Here is a 13,434-nt window from a genome sequence, read left to right as displayed (position 1 = left end):
CATGGGTCTGAAGCAACAACTCCACCTTACCAGGTCAAACATCACCCCAGGCCCTCTGAGAACAGAGCCTGTCCCCTTCTGTCCTCACTGCAGTAGAAAGCCCATGACTCTCTGGGAGTGTACTACTGGGGTGCTAGTGTGCAGGTTGCACACACACACACATACACACATATACAAATACACTCGGGAGCCTGGAGCCTGGAAACTCAATCCCCTAAGCCCCATGAAGCTTTATGGGCCCTTAGAGAGTTGGCATAGGGCAGGACTGCTGCTAGCTGGGTGGCACTGCCACTGCCTTGCAGGCTCTAGAGGAGAAGGTGTAGAGCATAATGGTCTGAGTTTGCTGGGTGAAATGTGGGAAGTGTGATAGCTGGGAGGTAGACAGCCTCACCACTGGCTCTTGCCTGATCCATGCCTGCAAAGTAGAGCTAGATCTCACCCTGACTGGCCTGATCAGGCAGGGACTGGATGGCAGGAAGGAGCGTTCCTTAGGGCTCTGGGGGCTTCTCCCTGGGCTTAGATAGGTGGCTGCCATGGAGCTTTTGAAATATTGGCCAGCATCCCAAACTTCCTGGGGCCCACCCAGCTGGGAGGGGAAGATTGGAACTTGGGGCCAATGGACAGGTGGTGGCTGGGAGGAGGCAGCATGTCAGGATGGAGCACTCCTCAGCTGAGAGTGGAGACAAAGGAAGTGGGGTGGGAGGCAGGTGTGTAATTAGGCTGGGAGGAGAGGGAGGAAGGATGGCCAACTGCACCTGGAGCAGACTATGGGTTCCTGGTGGGCCCCACGATGGCCTTGAACCCTTTGTCTTGTGGTTTTTCAGCCAGGTTAGTGGGCCAGGTATGCTGGGGACACTGGGAAAACTGATAACCCAAGGAGAAAGAGGATGGCCCAAAGCAGGTCTCTGGAGTCCTCCCCGATCTTGGTGCCATGCTGGGGCCTCAGCAGTGTTTGGGGACAAAGCTTCTCAAGTGTTGTGCAAGATAGGCTATAGATCTGATGAGACACTCACCCTCTCAGTGCTCAGTGAGGCCCAGTGAGGACTGAGGCGGCCCATACAAATAGTACATATTTTGCCATACAAATAGTACTATTTTTCCTCTGTGTGCCCACAATGGAAAAGATGGGGAGGGGAAGACAAAGGTAGGGGGGAGGGGTCAGGGACCTGGAGACGGGCCTGCTGTTCTGGCTAGCCATCCTGGACACAGCTGGGACAGCTCAGCCACCCCCTGCCCCAATCGTGGTGGGCTCCCATCACTGCTTCCTCACCTCTCACTGCCACTTCTCTTGGCCCTTATACTGCTTTTCTCCCTGTCTCTGTCCCTGTCTCCCCCATTCCTTGTCTCTGTTTTTGTCTCCATTTCTCTCTCTGTCTCTAGACCTTTCTCTGGCCTCTCTCTCCATCTCTTACTGTCACTGATTCTGTGTCTCTCTCCAATCTCTATGTCCTTCTGTATGTTTTGCTGCTTTCATGTCTCTCTCTGCTGCTTCTCACAGGTTCTTTGGCTCTGGTCACTTTCCTGCTACTTTGCTCTGCCTCCTCTTTTCTGTCTATCTCTCTCTAGGTCTGTTTTTCTGCCTCTCACAACCTCTGGGCCTCCAACTCTGTGTACTTGTGACCTGCTCTGCTCTGTACCCGGGCCTGGTTGGCAGCTGCTGAAAGCTGGACAGCAATTCCCATTCTCCCCTTTCCAGATAAAATGGAAGCTCTGACAGCAGGGTTCCACAGCCCAGCAGGGTCACCCAGGCCCACTGTGGATCCCAGGGCTGAGGCAGTGCCAGCCACCCCTATTAGGAGTAGGAGAGGAGACGCAGACACAGGAGGCATAACCCGTTGGTCAGTCACCATTTTCCCCAAAGCTTCCCTGTGCCACCTCCTTCAGCCCAGCTCGTTTCCATAAGCTATCGAGGTTGCTGCTGGAGCCCCTGCCTCATGGCCAGGCTTAGGTGGGATAAGGAAACTGCCAGTCAGAGTGACAAGGCCCAACTGTCAGGGAGGTTCCCTCCTGCAGCCACAACAGGGACCCTCAGGCAGTGACTCAAACTTGGTGTCTGAATTCTAGATGTGAGCTGTACCACCTACTGACTATGCAACCAAGAGCTAGCAAAGGCGTCCCTCTGAGCACTGATTTTAGGCACCCTAAAGCCTAACCCAAAGGAGAATGCTGTTTGGGAAGGGGCCAGCACTATGTTTGACAGAAGAAGGGGCTGGATGAGTGGGATACCTCCCTTCCCCCTCCCTTCCTTCACCTTCTCCCACTTAGGGTGATGATATCAGGTTTAGTATGAAGATTTCTGGGTGTCCTTGGACAAGTTAGTAAGGCTCTCTGGGCCCTAGCTTCATCCCTGCTTCTTCCAGCAGGGTCAGCAGGAAGTGGGTGGTGGCCACAGTTGTAAAGGTGGTGGTGGTAGCAGGGCCAGGGTCCGGGGCCCCACTGAGGTCAAGCTGGGTGGACAGCTGAGGGGTTGGTAGGGAGTAGTCCTGCTTCTGAGAACATGTGATCTTTCCCCCAGAGGCTTTGGGTCACAGCAGGCAAACAGTTTTGCAGCTCTGTTCCCCTCGTCTCCCAGCCACAGACACACTCAAAATTTCCAAAGTTGGGTTTATGCTATTTTTCATTACTGTGAGCTTCAGAAAGACCCACTGCCAGAGATATCCTGGGAAAGACCATTTCTCTCCCACAGAATTTGAGAGGGCTGGTGTTGATGGGCCCTGGGAAGTTGCCTAGACCAGCCTTACCCCTGCCTCCTGTGGCCTGGCACTTGGGATTTAGAAGCCTAAAGAGACATTGTGACTGGTTACAGGGCCTGCGGCAAGTTGGTGACAGAGCTGGGCCTAGAATCCAGGCCTCTTGATTCCCATTGTCACCCTTGCTCATTTGCTGGCTTGCCTTCTCTCTATTCTCTCACCTCTGGCTGCCACTCTCCTGCTCGGTCCCTCACTAGGCAATCCCTTCTTCATTCCCCATCAAGAGTCTCAACGGTTGAGACTTCCAATTCCTCTGGACTCCATGGAGCTCCTTTCAGCAGCTCTGGCCTGCCCGGCCAAGAGGAACAGTGTGCTGGCTGGACCTGTATGTGGGGTCATCAGACAGGCAGCCCCAGCCCCACGTGACTCGGGTCTTCTCGAGATCAGGCATCAGCAGACCCTCTTCCCATCTGCCCACCTGCCTCACCAAGCCAAGACTGGGGCAGAAGCAGAGCTGGTACTCCCTCTGGGAGGGCAAGGGGATTTGCAGAAGCCTCCTACAGAGGGAAATCCTGTCCAGGTTAAACACAGGAATTCATACCTGGCTCCTGAGCACATTCTCCATCTCTGCCCCCAACCTGAGCAGGCTGAAGGGTGGATAGGCTTGGTAGCTGCTCTCAGAAGTACTGCCATAGCTTTAAGTGGCAGGCTCAGTTGTGGGGGGAAAAGTCCATTCGTCCCCTACTAAGAAGTCAAGTGGGAGCTCCTGCCTGGAGTCACACAGGTGGCTTCTACAGCACATGGCCAGATATTCTGATGTCAGCTTGACACAGATACCTTGTATTAGGGAGGATGGGCAAGGGTCTGCCATCAGGCATCTGGAGGGAAAGCCCCACAGGGGAGCCATGGGCAAAGCACAAGCCTTGGCATAGACAGATCTCAGTTTAAATCCAAGTTGGGCCATCCTTGCTGAGTGGCCTTGGCCAAGTTACATAACCTGTCCAAGCCTTGGTTTCCCAGTACAAAATCCCCTTACTTGTTCAAGGTTCCAGGAGGGCAGTGCCTACTAAGCTCACACAGTCAGAGGATGTGTCAGGGAAGGAGCTCCCACAGAGGCTGGCACACCATGGGGAGGGAGTGAGCAGCAACAGATTTGGGGTTAGCTGATGGGAAACTTAGTGTGAGTCAGCAGTGGGATGTGCTGGCCCAGAGAGCTCCTGCAATAGCTGATGGCTGGGTTCAGGAGGGCAAAGGCATTCCTGCTCTGGAGTCCCTCTGGAGGTGGGGTGAGTGGGCCCCACCAAAGGGACAACTGTTTGGAGGAAAGAGAGCAGGCTACAGAGGAGATGGACATTTTGGTTCTCTGAGTGCCCTAGCGTAGTCATCAGCCTTTACAGCGTCCTCGTGCACATTAGAACAAAGTGCCTCCTTGGTGTGTCTGCAGGCCTGCAGCAAGGCACATGGTTTGGTGAATGCAACATGGGCCAGACTTAAGTTCTCCCAACCCCCTTGGCTGAGTGTCTTCATGGCTGTCCTGAAGGCCCCACCATTTGCTGACCCAACCTTCTTTCACTCAACAAATGCTCACTGAGCTTCTACTGTACGTGTACTTAGGCCTCAGGAGAGATGCTTGCCCTGGAGAAGAGAGGGTTACAGCTCACCTACAGAGTTAGTTCTTTGACCAAAGGCTGTCTGGACTCTTGCTTAGAATGCAACTGCAATTCAATGAATATTTATTTACTGGGTGTCCACAAAAAGCCTGCCCCAAGGTTATCACTGACTGGCTGAGGGCCCTTGCATGAATCACTTTCCCTCTCTGGGCTTTAGTTCCCTATCTTCAAATCAGGGCACCTGGCTAGATGAGCTGTTAGGACTCTTCTGGCTTCATGAGGGAAATCATGCAAGGTGACCAGGGAAGGGGAAGTAGACATTTACCAGGTCCAGGGCTACTGTACAAGGAGTTCAAGTCAAGGGGAGGATCTGGCCTTGAGAATGTTTGAGGCCTTTTTTAGCCTGAGATGCAACCAGGTTTCCACCTTTCTTCCCATCCCTCTCAATAGTCTTTCTCTTGCCACACTAGTCTTACCCACCCTGGGTCTGCCATGGCCTCTCCAGCTGCCATGCCTTTGCTCTGCTTGTGCACTTGGTCTGGAATGCTGTCTCCTGTCTCTGCCTAGTGAAATTCCTCTCATCATGGATGTTGCAGAGAGGACCTAAGCATAAGAGGGATGGATGAAGGTGTCCAGCACACCTCCAGCCCAGAGAGTCTCAAGGAAGGAGCTACTGCTGTCCAGGGAACACCTGGGCTGAGTTGCACTGACCCGAGGTGCCCAGCTCCAGGATCTTTCTGTTGCCACTACCCAGGGCTTTTCTTCCCTTTCTTCTTTGGGGCTTTTGGAGCATGCATTCTGAAACCAGAGTGCCCTGTGCTTGCTGCCCAGAACTACTCTCTTCCTAACTATGCACCTCTGGCTCTCACGTCCTGTTTTAGAGTGTGTGCCATTCTCTATAAAATGGGACTATTAAGCTAAGCCCCAGCTCTCTGAGGAAGAAGAAATGACAGGGAGGGAAGGGAGAGCAGGGAGATCATGCCCATAAAAACTGCCTGACAAAGAGAAGAGGCCCCAGCTCCCATGGTCTGCCAGCATTCCACTGAGTGAGGAGGCTCTGATCTTCCATCACCTGAGACCTCCAAGCTACTCCTCATTCACAAAGCCAAAGGTTTTATCCTTTCCTTTAAAAGCTTTCCTAGCAATTTCCTACCCAGAATTTCTCTAAACATCCCTCCTCCCTAACTCTGCCCTTTTGCTCTCTCTAGCCCTCTGTGCTGCCATCCATATGCCCCAGGCTCACCAGCCCTGTGGAGGGAGCCCCAGCAGAGTCCTCCTGTGTACTTGGGCATGGATTACTTTGCCCAGCAAGCCCCACCCCAGCTAAACTTCGGGCTTTTCAAGCCCAAGGTGGGACGTGGAGGGAGCCACCACCATCTCCTCAAGGCTCCTGTGCACCCAGGGAGTCAACTGGACCCTTGCTAGAGCTCTCCTCATCCCTGCTTCCTGAGCAAGCTGCTCCCCTTCTGAGTGATGGCACAGGGATTAGGAGCCTAAAATTTTTAGTCTGGCAGGCCTGGGTTCTACTTCCAGCTCTGCCACTTTCTGCTTTGGAGACCTTGGGCATGTGGCTTGGCTTCTCTGATTCTCATTTTAGCCATCTGCAAAATGGGGGTGATCCTCATAGTGCCCCTCATAGGACTCTGAAGATTCAAACAGATTGTGTACCATCACTGCTTGCTATAAACCAAGTGTTGCATTAATGGCAACTGCCTCTTTTAAAAAGCCTTTTCTGAAAAGCCAGGCATACTGTGGACCCCCAGTAAATATTCACTGAACAAGACTTGGTTCTGAGCAAAAGTCAGGAGACAGCCTTTGGTCAGCAGACTTTTAAGATACTCTATGGGGCTCTGAAGTTTGCTTTGTGTGCCTGTCTCGTGCCAGCCTGCCCACCGTCTCACTGTCAACTGCCTCTTCATGGGAGGCCCAATAGAAGCCTCTGAAAGGGCCTCATAGGAGGGCTAAAAAGAAAAGGAGAAAAGGTTTTGCCCAAGACTAGGACCCTGGGGTGCTTAGGGTGTCAGTGATATTGAATGCAGACCAGGAGAACAGGAACCCTGGGCCAGCAAGAAGGTTCAAAAGCTTAGGCTCATCCTGGTGGAAGACAAAGGTAAGGCTCTATCATAAGGCTGACTTGAGCTGGGTGACTATATGCCCCTCTGCAGTCTTTAAATGGGGTAACGGTGTTTGCCTTGCTCACCACATGGGCTGGGAGTAAGGATGCAGTGAGATAGCAAAAATGTGTGGAAATGCTGGAGTAGTGGACCCATGTGTTTTGGGCAATTCACTCTTGTGTGTTTTTTCTTTTTTAACCAAAGGCAGCAGGGTAAAGAGGAGAGCACAGACCTGGGCTCATCTCCTGGCTCTAATATACTGGCCCTGTGACTTTGGGCAAGTCACGGAACCTCTCTAGGCCTCTGCCTCCTCGTTTATAGAAGAGTGTAATATTTACCCCATTGCTGTGAGGATGTGATGGGTGGTGCATAAAGCACAGCCAGCTTGTGCTTGATGGCAGGACCCACTTAGGAAGGTGTCAGGAAGTCCCAGAGGTAAAGCTGAGAGGTACCAAGACAGGTGCAAAATGGTTAGCAATTAATTTTCTCTAACCAGCAGACACTGCCTGAGTCCCTCTGCCCTGCCATGTCCTAAACTTGCTTCTGAGGATGCCTAGAGGAATGAAACCCAGTTCCTGCCCTCCAGGGCCTGTGCCCAGGCTGGAGGAAATTAGCCTCAAGGGGGTCTTGCACCCTAGAAGCCATCTCAGACCTGTACCATCTCCCTGGGGCCTTAGCCGAGCCTTCCACACCCTGGGACCCATGTGAGCACTGCTCTTACACAGCTCCAGCAGAAAATTCTCCTTTGTTAGGCACTTGCCATCCCATTATGCTTCCTTCCTTCCTGACCAGGACCCAGAATTTTACTTGGAACATATGGAATGAGAGTGCTCTGAGCAGGCCACAGAAGCCACCTTGCTCATGTTGTGGGGCTTGGGATCCAGTAATGATGGAGACAAGGCCCCTGCCCTCATGGAGAAGGTGTTCTAGTGCAGGCGACAGAGTCTTAGAAGGCAATGGGTGCTGTGAAAGAAATAAAGACAAGAAAGAGTCAATAGAATTGGGGAGGCAATTTTCAGCAGGGTGCTAAGGGCTTCCTCCCATTTGGCACTTGGGGAGACAAAGGAACAGACTGGTCCAGGACCACCCAGCAGGTGCTGGCCGAATAGGGTAGGGGCAGAACCCAGAGGCCTACAGCCCAATGCCCCTCCCTGTACCATGCTTTCTTTAGGAGCTCCCCAACTCTCTCCTTCACCTCATCCTGCTTTCCATGTACTCATGCCTCTGAGGGCCCCCTGGCCTCTTTGTTCTTTCCTCCCCTGGGCAGCAGGGCTGCTGGGAAGACCACGGCTCCAGCAGACAGGGTTCTCTCAGGTCCCTGTGCACTTGTGTGGAGGAGGCCTGGGGCCCTGGGCAGTAGGATCATGGTGGGGCCAGGAACTTGCATGGACAAACGGTGTCTGTGAAAACATTGGCTGCTGAAAGCTCCAGCTGTGGGGGCCAGCAATACTCCCTCGGTCCAGATGTTGGCCTCACCCACCTCCCTCTGGCAACAGCAGATTTATAAAGAACCTCATAGTCTGTCTCAGAGAAAAACAATATTGTGGGATTGGAAGGGGGCCACCCAGTGCAAGCGACAGGAAGCTGACAGGCTCAGTCTTTGGCCTCCAAGTTTGTCTGGACAGCAGGGGTCACTCCTGGGCTGACAGTGTCCCAGGTAAGGTGGGGCCACAGACTTCCTGGTCAAATGTCCCATATTTCCAGCCCAGAAATGCGACCCAAAATCTAAGGGTGAACCTGGGGCTTGAGAGCTCTCCCAAAAGGGGGTGAGCTGCTTGTTCCTGCAGGTGTGCAAGCAGGGTCTGCTCACCCAGAGCAGAGCAGGTGAGGAGTGCTCTGTAGAGGTAGGACCTGAAGCTTTCTTTCCAGTTCTTGCCAAGTCTGCAGCCTCTCCTCGCTCCAAGATGTAAGGTGCTCCAGTCCACCCCCACCTCCAGCGCTAGAAGGGATCTAGAAACTGTTCCCACCCCTACCTCCACCCCCATCTTAAAAGGGTGGGTCCAGCCCAAGGTCTTGATGGGAACACTCCCCCCACCACCAACACTTCTCCTAATGCATCCTTGCTAGCAGGCTGGGAACCGCAGACTGCGCTGTGACAGGAGGGGAGATAAGGGGGCTCTCACATTTCCCCTGGCTGGGCTCCTGGGCCTCCAGCATACATGCTGGCTGATTTCAACATGAAAGGGCCCCTTGAGAAGGAGAATACCCCTCCCTTTCCCCCTTCCCACTGCTAAGCCCTACTCCAAAGCTAACCACTGTCTGAGCCACCCTCCCTGTGAAGCACCAAGCTCTGCCACTGGTCCGCCTGCCAAATCTTCCCCCGGCTGTGTCAGCCTCACCTCACCGCCCCACCCTCCATGGTGGGAATCCTGGGAGGAGAGGGGGTGTGTGCATAGGGCTGCCCCTTCTAACACCAAGCTGACGAGAAGGGGGTTGTGGTGACACAGGGCTTGGGACCTGCTCTGGAGATACAACCCAGCTGACCCTAGGCTGCGATGTTGAACAAATCTTTGTGGGGGATGGCTCTGAGGAGAGGAGGTCTCCTAACCCAGATCCGAAGAGGGCCAGAGCATTCTCAGGATTTCCAAGTGTGATACCCAGAGGCTCAACTCTCAGGCCTCTTCCCTGTCTCCTTTCCTTAACTGCCTGAGACAAGCACCCTCCGAAAATCCACTGAGACATCTCATGTTTCTGCCACCAGAGGCCTTCCCTGGAAAGGTATCTGCCCTCAATCTTTAATGCTGCAACTTTTAAAATCTTTTATTTTGAGCTAATTTTAGACTTACAGAAAAGACTTACTTGCAAAAAATAGAACAGAGTTCCATACACCCCTAGCCTAGCTGCCCTGATATTAAAATCTTATATAACCTTGGTACAATGATCAAAAACAAGAAATTAACTTTGGTATCATGCTATTAAGTAAACTACAACTCTTATTTGAATCTCACCAGTTTTCCCACTAATGTTCTGTTTCTGTTGTAGGATCCTTCTGGATCCCATATTGCACTAAATTGTCATGTCTCCTCAGTCTCTTCCGATCTGTGACAGTTCCTCAGTCTCTCCTTGTCTTTCATAATCTTGACGCTTTTGAAGAGTACTGGTCAGGTGTTAAGTAGATTGCCTTTCAATATGGGTTTCCTGATGTTTTCTCATCACTAAAGTGAGGTTATGCATTTTTGGCAAGACCACCACAGAAATGATGTTGGGTTTTTCTTAGCTCATCATACCAAGAAATTTGTGACATAGGTATACCTTATTACTGGTGATGTTTACCTTGATCACTTGGTTAAATTGATGTCTACAGAGTTTCCCCACTATAAAGTTACTGCATTTCTCTTTGATATATAGTTGAATATCTTGGGAAGATACTTTGAGACTCTGCATCCTGTTTCTTTTCAATGTCCCATGTTCATTTACTCATTGTAGCATCCATTGGTGGATCATTATTTATTGCTGTGATGCTTTCCTAATAGTCATGTTTTATTTTCCTCTTTCTTTCTACATTTATTAGTTGGAATTTTCCTGTAAAGAAAAGTTGTCCCTTCTCCCCTGTTGATTTATTTATTCAATTATTTATTTGTGCTAACATTGGCCAATGGATATTTACTTTATTCTATGGGTTAAAATCCAATATCTCCCCACTCAAGAGGGTAGAGTATAACTACCTACTGTGGGCTGTGCATAGTGACTTCCTTCCAAAGAGGACAGTGTGGAAAGGGGAAAACAGTAACAGGGAGACACCTGACACACACTGCTTCAGCCAGGTGATCTCAGTTAGTAGTATCAGTATGTACCAGTGGTATGTGTTGAGAAGGGTACTTCACCTCTATGATGTTTCCACCACATCTATTCCCTACAAGAATCATCATAAAAACATGAGAAAAGCACTACGATTTATCAAATCCAAACTGAGGGACATTCTACAAAATACCCAACCAATAATCAAAGCTGTCAAAGTCATCAATAGCAAGAGAAACTGTCACAGCCAAGAAAAGGGGACATGACAACTAAATGTAATGTGGTATCCTGGATGGGACACTGGGACAGATAATGATTATTAAGTAAAAAAAACACTAAGGAAACATGAAGAAAGTATGGACCTTGTTTAGTAATAATATATCCATATTCACTCTTTATCTATAAAAAAATGTACCACATTAACAGGAGATGTTAACAACAAGAGAAATTGGATGCCAGGTATTTGGGAACTCTATGAATTTCCTCTGCACCTTTTCTGTAAATCTAAAACTATTATAAAATTTTAAAAATATACATTAAAAACCCAACACTGTCACTATTTATTTTCTGTTCATATTGTTCTTACTTTGGCTATTAGGACTTCCTTCAGCTTGGCTCTTGAGTTCCTCCTACAAGGGCCCATTCTGGCACCACAAAATGGTCCAGACTCATCTTAGACTTTCCCTGACCCAGGTCTGATCCAGCCAGTTCTCCAAGGAGTACTGGTTTCTTTTGTCAGAAAATGGTATTAGAAACCAAGATCTGGTCACTAGGTATGCTCATTGCTACTGAGGTGTCATTGCTTCTAGGCCCTCTCAGCTGACAGAGCTAGGAAATATATGGGTATTTATCAACTCACTTCACTGCAATATGTTATTTACCCTTGCCCTGTCCTCAAGAGATTTACTCATTTACTGTAACTGCCTCATTATAGTTCTTGGCAAGGATGGATCAAAATCTTTATTTAGCCAGTCCCCTATTGGTGGCTATTCATAGTATCGCACATTTTGTTTTATATTATGAAAATGCTGTAATCTTTGTGCAGAACCATGTGCAAAATGCTTCTCCAGGGCAGACACTGAGATCTGAAACTGTTGTGTCAAAAGGTCTGGGCAACCGAAGTGTTGATGCAAGCTGCCAATATGCTATCCAAGGTAGTTTTTCCTAATTAACTGCCCACCATTTAAATTTGCTCACATGTTATTCAGGGCCCAACTTTCCCCAGCTTCCATTTACTACTACCCTCTTCACTTCCAGTCTACCTGTCAGTCCCAATGACTTAGTTGCCATTTTCTCTCATGTTCCAGGTCTCTGCCCATGCTGTTGGTCCTTCTACCTGGAATGTCCTTACTCTCTCATCAGCACAGTGAACTTCTCTTCACTCTTCAAAGCCCATCTCAAAGGGCACCTCCTCTGTGAAGGCTTTCTAAACTTATCAGTTAGTGATTTCTTCCTCAGTGCTCTCACAGTGACCTCATCCTGGCTGTTTAGGGAGGTGGCTTTCTGTTCCACTAACCTCTATGATCTTTACAGCCTGGCCCAGCCCAGACTAGGCAAAGAGAAGGCCCCTGGCAGTATGAATGAAAAGATGAACTTCCTTCCATTGGCTCCAGGCAGTTTGTTTTCCATGGGCCTCCTCTTTGGCCCTTAACTAAGAACCTGTTCTGAGACCAGTTATTTTTAAGAGGCCACACTTAAAGCTCCCATTGCATCCCATGCCCCATTCCTGTGTACATACAGGCAGGCACACATTCATACTCAGACATCCTCCCAAGTCTGTGTAGAGTGTTTGTGTGTGTGTGTGTGTGTGTGTGAATCTGGAGATAAAAGAATCTGAGAGTATCTATGTGTAAGGAAGAGAAGAGAGAGAGAGAGAAGTAGAGGAGGATTTAAGAGAAATGTAGGGAAATAGAGAAAAGAGAGGTCCAAAGTGAGATTACCAGGACTCCAATGAGCCCCTTTAAATGAAGACATGTTTGTAACTGGCACCTGTCAATGTGCCATTACCTCTGTGGTTCAGAACACATCTGAGGGGCTATAGACCCAAAGAAAAATATACTTGTTGACAATAAAGGCAGATGCCAAACAAGAGAATGTCATTAACTAGAGAAGGCTGGAGGAGGAAACTCAGAGGCTAGTCCAAAGTCACACATTTGATGGCAACCCTGAGATGTAAGGGGTAAATTCCTATTTTACAGATGAGCAAATAGTGGTTTCACAGATATGAAGTGACTTACTTGAGATCACATAGTAACCAGAGGTATAGGGATTTGAACTTACACCTTCTTGGCTCCAAATATCATGTTCCAAATCTCACATCAAAAATAGTATGTGGCACCTTGTTATGTCAGCCTAAGAGGTGGAGGTTGAATATACAGAATTTGTGTCTGATAGACCTGAGTTCAAGCCTACTTTTTTATTTTATTTTTTTTTATTTTATTTATTTTATTTTTATTTTTTTATTTTTTTGAGAGGGCATCTCTCATATTTATTGATCAAATGGTTGTTAACAACAATAAAATTCAGTATAGGGAGGTCAATGCTCAATATACAATCATTAATCCATCTCAAGTCTAATTCTCGTCAGTCTCCAATCTTCTGAAGCATAACGAACAAGTTCTTACATGGTGAACGAATTCTTACATAGTGAATAAATTCTTACATGGTGAACAGTACAAGGGCATTCATCACAGAAACTTTCGGTTTTGATCACGCATTATGACCTATAAACAATCAGGTCAAATATGAATATTCATTTGATTTTTGTACTTGATTTATATGTTGATCCCACATTTCTCCCTTTATTATTATTATTTTTATTTTTAATAAAATGCTGAAGTGGTAGGTAGATGCAAGATAAAGGTAGAAAACATAGTTTAGTGCTGTAAGAGGGCAAATGTAGATGATCAGATGATCAGGTGTGTGCCTATGGACTAAGTATTAATCCAGGTTAGACAAGGGTAGCAAGACATCCACGGATGCAGAAGATTTCTCTCAAAGCAGGGGGGTGAGGTTCTGAGCCTCACCTCTGTTGATCCCCAAATTCTCACCTGATGGCCCCCCTGCAACTGTGCCTGTCTTAGGTTGTTCCTCCCTTGAGGAATCTTACCCGTCTCTGTCAAGCCTACTTTTTAAACATTTTTTATCTTTTATTCATTTTTAAATTATATATGCAGAGTACCCACTGTGTGTGTGTGTGTGTGTGTGTGTGATTATAAAGGGTACAGGAGGTGGTGGTCAGACAGACATGAGTCTGAGTCTTGGCTCTATCATTTGCAAACT

The sequence above is a fragment of the Manis javanica genome, chromosome X (genome assembly GCF_040802235.1).
Source record: "Manis javanica isolate MJ-LG chromosome X, MJ_LKY, whole genome shotgun sequence".
Lineage (NCBI taxonomy): Eukaryota > Metazoa > Chordata > Mammalia > Pholidota > Manidae > Manis > Manis javanica.
The sequence above is the reverse complement of the archived record's forward strand: the minus strand, read 5'-3'. Positions refer to the sequence as shown.